The 6,644-nt window shown below is 40.8% G+C and overlaps 1 long non-coding RNA gene across 1 annotated transcript; it reads left to right on the forward strand.

Annotated features, from left to right (window-relative positions):
• Positions 1-248: 248 nt before the first annotated feature.
• Positions 249-2,706, forward strand: LOC138948873 (uncharacterized). The gene is made up of 3 exons (XR_011450111.1): positions 249-453; positions 1,937-2,038; positions 2,532-2,706. It is a non-coding gene; the product is annotated as an uncharacterized lncRNA (long non-coding RNA).
• The last annotated feature ends 3,938 nt before the right edge of the window (positions 2,707-6,644 follow it).

The raw sequence follows: 6,644 nt of genomic DNA on the forward strand, positions 1-6,644 counted from the left end.
TACCCAAACTAACTAGAACTGGAGATAGATAAATAGCATAAATTGAAAAATCACTAAACCACGAAATCTACGTTAAAAACAAACAAAACAAAAACAAAACTAAGAAAATAACTAACTCCCCCCTTCCTAACCCGCAAAGAAAACGAACCCCTCCCCCTAAAATATAAGAGAGCGAATGAAAAGGGGGGGCAGAGCTGTCAGGATGGCCGAGTGGTCTAAGGCGACAGACTCAAGGTGTAAAATCCTTCCTCAATGAAAGGGGGGGGGGGGGGGGGGCAGAAGGAGGAGGAGGAGCGGGAGAGAAAAAGAGCAAGAACAAGAACTGATACACGACCGTCCCAGACTCCTTTCTGATGAGCTGCAGTGGACATAACTTTGATCGATACAGAGAGAGAGAGAGGTCAAATTGAGAGAACAAGAACAAGAACAATTCTTTAGTTCAACTTGACGAGGGTAATAGAGTAAGCAGTGATATATGCTTTTTTTTTACATCTGACCCTCGCCCTAAAGAGGGACTTGTCTAAAATGGCTAACGAATAAACAAGTAAAGAAAAAAAAGGGGGGGGGGGGGGTAGTCTTCAATTCACTGGCTTCCTCAAGCACTTAATTTGATAGGAACCGGCACGACGGTTGGCCTAGTGGTAAGGCGTCAGTCCGCCCCGTGATCGGGAGGTCGTGGGTTCGAACCCCGGTCATACCTAAGACTTTAAAATTGGCAATCTAGTGGCTGCTCCGCCTGGCGTCTGGCATTACTGATGGGGTAGGCCTAAGTGCTAGGACTGGTTGGCCCGGTGTCAGACTGAATAATGTGACTGGGTGAGACATGAAGCCTGTGCTGCGACTTCTGTCTTGTGTGTGGCGCACGTTAAATGTCAAACGGCAGCACCGCCCTGATATGGCCCTTCGTGGTCGGCTGGGCGTTAAGCAAACAAACAAACAAATTTTGATAGGAACGAAGGTAGGCAATACTCTGTGACTGTTCTCTCTCTTTCTACACACACCATGACCTTATGATTGTTATATAGTGTCTCCATGTAAGTATATTCACTGTCATGCGAGTGTGCTCTCCCTTCGTGCATTATATAGTCTGTATGGTCCGTATAACCAGTCTTTATTTCTAGCCCTGCATCAGCATATATTTGTGCAACACTATAACTTAAACGATCTATTTAAATGGGACAAATGTCTGTGTCCTTCTATGTGCATTCAAGTTAGCAGGAAATCCTTACATCCCCCAACCCCTCCCTCCAGCCACTGCATGCTTGGTTCCCTCCGTTGTAGCTACTGATTCTTATACTTTTCCTCCCATCGCCTTTTGGGCATTTGCCCCTCTACATTTGTTCACTACTGTTGTCAATATTTCAGTTTCCTCCTACCGGTCCTCCCATTAAAAAAAAGAAACCTTGATAATCGCAGGTTTGCATGCATACGGTGTGGGAAATATGTGTAACAGTTGTGCAATCCTTTTCTATCAAAAAAGCTCGCTTGAGAACTGGCATAACAGTGACACAGTGCAAGCCGATCAAATGTAAAAGAGAAGGCAGAAAACATCGATTACTCAAACAGAAAACCCGGGCCATGGTTAACGCACACCGTCCGCTCATACACCGACACCCACGCACACACTCACGCCCGCATGCACAAACAATGACACACACACACACTCACTGGTACACACACACACACGCACACAAGCATGCACACACGCCCGCACGCACACACTCACACACACACACACACACACAAACACATGCACGCAGACACGTACGCCGGGACGCACGCACAAACACGGTGACTTAATATGACTAAAGTCACCATAATTATAATGATGAATGTGAGAGATGCCACCGCGTATGGTGTCTAACACAAGTGCATCATCTTACAAGTATATAATGCATGTGTGTGTCCAATGAATGCTGTGTTGGTGTCTGTGCAGCACCTGATCAAACTGGAGGGACAGACACTGGTGGGGGAGCACGAGATCATGGGGCAGAAAACATCCTCCCGCCGATGGGTAGAGGGGGACAAGCTTAATTTCGTGAGTTTTTGTTTCCGTGGGTGGGTTTTTTTCTGGTCCTTTTTATTTATTTTTTTGGGGGGTCAAATTTTATTTCGTGAGTATTTTTTTTGTGTGTGTGTGTGTTTTTAACCAAAAAAATACTACCTGTGTCAGTTTTAATGTTTGACTGCCTTCCTGTCTGCCTATCTGTCTGTCTGTCTGTCTATGTCTTTTTCTCTCTCTGAATGGGTCTTTGTCTCTCTCTCTTTGTCTTTCCAAAAATAAAAATAAATGAGAAAAAACTTCCAACGCACGACTGTGTTTCTCTGTGTGTGTGTGCGCATGTGTATGGTTGTGGTGTGTGTGTGTGGTGTGTGTGTGGTGTGTGCATTGTGTGGTGGGTGTGTGTGTGTGTGTGGAAGCCTCAATGGGATTCTCTTTTCTTAATTTTATTATTTTCAGCGCCTCTTTTTTTTGACACTGCAAAATTCATAGATCGATCCGATGTCATTTGCTTTAATATTTGTTTCAGGAAGTCACTGGCAATGGCAAAACGATGAAATCTGTTCTCCAGAAGATGTGAGGACACTTAATAGCCCTGTGTGTTTTGTGACATTATTCTTGTTCCGACTGTAATACCACCGCTCTCGCTTTATATACTTCACATCAGTCAATACAACTGGAGTCAATAAAGTTTTAGATTGTAAGCAGGCGGACGTGTGCATGAATGTGCTTGTGTTCTTTTTGCAGGACAAGGTTTTGGGGGCATTTTTTTTCTAAAGCTATCGTACATTATTTAATTAAATTTGATAATTCAGGTACTCTCTCACTTAGACTTTGAAAAAGTAGTCACAGCATCACCAGCACTTTTTGTTGTTGTCATTCCACTAAAACTACAGACTGCAAAACTGTTATTTGTAAACTTACTCAATATAACACACACACACACCAAATAGAGAAAGACACACACACACAGATAACATACCTTTCAATTCCCAAAGATTTTAATTAGCATTTTATTGTTACATTCATATTCATACACATCATTTTCCCCACCAAAATGTCTAAGAACCCTGGCCCTATGCTGTGTTATCTGAATGAAGAGCCATACATTAAGTAAATATCCCTGCAGAAACTTGTCAAAGCAACAAGCGCAACTTTTTGACCGTCACTGTGCGAGTTTCATGTTTCTTTCTTTATTTGGTGTTTTACGTCGTTTTCAACCACGAAGGGTTATATCGCGACGGGGAAAGGGGGAAGATTGGATAGAGCCACTTGTCAATTGTTTCTTGTTCACTAAAGCACTAATCAAAAATTTGCTCCAGGGGCTTGCAACGTAGTACAATATATTACCTTACTGGGAGAATGCAAGTTTCCAGTACAAAGGACTTAACAATTCTTACATACTGTTTGACTAAAATCTTTAAAAAAAATTGACTATATTCTATACAAGAAACACTTAACAAGGGTAAAAGGAGAAACAGAATCCGTTAGTCGCCTCTTACGACATGCTGGGGAGCATCGTGTAAATTCTTTCTCGTCCCAACCAATATGGGACTCCCCCTAGCCCGTGGGGGGGGGGGGGGGGGGGGGAGTTTCATAAGTGCACTGTTCACATATATATATTTCCAATTAAGCTGACTACAAAAACTCTGCCATCAGTAAACTGTGTCACTGTGACTGTGTGATCCTGAAATATTTTTATGAAACCCTCCCTGGTTTCTTGGACAGGAACTGTTTGTTCTTCATCAGCGTTGGACAATAACCGCCCCTTCAAATTAAAATAACAATCATACGCATTTAGACAAATGACAGCAAAGGCTAAAGTGCCTTGCTGTGTTTCTAAACTACTTGTACAATGTATGTGTGAGAAGTTACTGCAAATACACGTACACCTGTACATAATAGACGAATTCTCGAAATAACTTGAGTTTTTATGGGTTGTGGAAGAGTTGCTTTTCCTTGGAAACATTGAGGCAAGATACATGTGCCATTGTTAGGCACACACACAAAAATAGTCTGTTTACGGTATCCCGACCGACCCTATTTTTTCGCGCGACCCTAGACTTTTTTTTGGCATTTGGGGGAACAAATAAAAATTTAAAAAAATAAAGTCTTTGTTTTTTGGCAAAATAACTTTAAAATGTTTTTTTGGAGAAAAAAAAAAGAAAAAAATCTCGACCTACCGACCCTATTTTTTTTGCCTATGTTACCGTAAACAGACTATATTTTTTTTTGGCCTTAGCAAGTGTCTCCACATGTTGTCGCTCGATCTGAGCGACCTGATCACAGCAGCAATGCCGACAGTGCAGCTCCGATGTGCATACTTTTGAACAAAAAGAGCGTTATATTGAGCAGACAGTGCATAAATCACGGATCAGAGCTAATTTTACCTGGGATGTCAGTCGTTCACACGATTTCACTGGCACAGATCACTGACCACGTGGGGACAAGCTCTTCACTAGTGATTGGCTGACAATGTCACATGTAGCTTGCCAATGCATTGCCAAGGAAAAGCATAATTAATCTCCCAAAACCGTTGAGAGAGTAATATTTCCGAACATAGTCCATTCGAATTATACCACATTGCTTAATTGTGCACAGTAAATAAATCTGCACAAGCATCTCAGATTATGCTCAGGGATTACAGTACATCCCCCAAAAATTAGCTGTATTTTCATGGACGGAATGCAATGCCATTATCACAAACTGTATATAAAATCCAATGCAGCTGCAGTTTGAAAGCACTGCGCCAAACTGTCGACAACATTAATATTCATAAGCCGAACGAGCAGGAACATTGATTTTCTTCGTATAGGACTGGACGGTGCTATCACAGCTTTACCAATGATCACAAGCAATACATTGGTCTATGTTTTTATCATGAAGTAAATGATAAAATTATGCAAATGGAGTGCAAAATATAAAATGGACGGAGACTCCAAATAACACAGGATTAGTAAATACACATTACGTAATTGCTTGTTATTCACTGTTTGCAAATACACTGTACAACAAAAGGTATGCTTAAAAACATGTAAGTATACTAATTCCATTGGACATCCCTACAAAACTTGTTATCCAATGTTACGTAAAAATCACTCAGGAAGCCTGATATAATGAGTCAATAACACTCCTGCACTTTTCTAATCTAACTGAAAACACATGGACATAATTGTTTAAACATTCTTCATATCACAAAACAACAAAATCAATGTTTAAATGCATGGTACACAGAAATGCTTATGTATACAATTTTCTGACTGAATCTATTATCTGTACAATGAATAACCAAATCATACTTAGCATTTGTATCATTCTACTTTCAGTCTTTCGGCTTATCAAAACAAAATGATAATACATGAACTGTAATACAAACAAACAAAACTAATAGACAGAAAAAGGTAGGAATGAAAAAGAAAGAAAGAAACAAAGAAGGAAGGGGGAAAAAGGAAGAAGAAAGGAAGGAAAGAAGCACAAAAAGAAAAGTATAAAGTACACAAGTCTTCACAACTTCTATTGCCATTTGTGATTACATTTACAGGTACAAAACACTACTTCTTGAAGACAAGACTGTGTCCTCAAACACAACATTTCTTCAAATATATACAGCTTTTAATATTCATGGATGTGTAGGCACTATACAAGATGATTGAGGCACATAAGATGATTCAGCGGACACAGTGACATTATTCTCTACCATGAACAAAGAGATGTTGCTAGGATTTACTTTCTTCTGCAAATTTGCTGAAGTAGCCATAACATTTTTGGTGAATTTCAGAAGTCTGACAGGCAGTCCTTTGTTTTTCCTTTTACCCAGCTGTGAAGAAAAGTTCAGCAGATCGGGAAAAAGACTGCAAAGTTATTGCCCATTGGAAAGAAGTTCCAGCATTTTGCCCACTATAATTATACCAACGCGAAACATGAATGGGGGGTTCTGGTGAGGTTATGCCCCTTCAATCTTTTGGCTGGTAACAGGCGGAACCTCGCGGCAAGATCACACGAGAAAGAAAAAAAAACGTGCATTGGTCCCAAATAGCATGTCGCTTTGGTAGCAGTTCGTGTGTAAGTCGTGCATTTTATACGGTAAAAAGACAATGGTAACGGGCGGAACCTCGCGGCAAGATCACAGGAGTTGTCTCGCGTTATCACCCCAGAAGCGCTCATTGACATCTATCTGTCAAGTAGCCCACCGACTAATTACCAGTTAAAGCCCATGCAAAATTAAAATCTTTTACTCTCTGAGCTTCTCATAAAGACATGTATAGGCCCAAACCTTGATGAAATCAATGTCGATCTCCTTTTCATGTGAAGGAATAATAGAGTTTGTTAGCTACCTGAACAAATGCATGCAGCAAACTTTGAAACTATCAACACTGGAATGACAATTTTTGATTCACAGAAAGCATCTTTAGCGTACTGCTGTATATTACCCGTTGGTTTAAGAACCGGAAACATGCAGCCAGATAAAATGCTGACAATACAAAGTAAACTTGGAAGTAATATTAAGAAGAACCATTATTATCATAATAATAATAAAGTGATACATGCTTGAATAGATGGAAGCTCATATATGAACAAGCAGAAAAGTATCCTCATCTCCCCCCCCCCCCCCCCCCCCCCCCCCCCCCCCCCCCCCCCCCCA

The sequence above is a fragment of the Littorina saxatilis genome, linkage group LG15 (assembly GCF_037325665.1).
Source record: "Littorina saxatilis isolate snail1 linkage group LG15, US_GU_Lsax_2.0, whole genome shotgun sequence".
NCBI lineage: Eukaryota > Metazoa > Mollusca > Gastropoda > Littorinimorpha > Littorinidae > Littorina > Littorina saxatilis.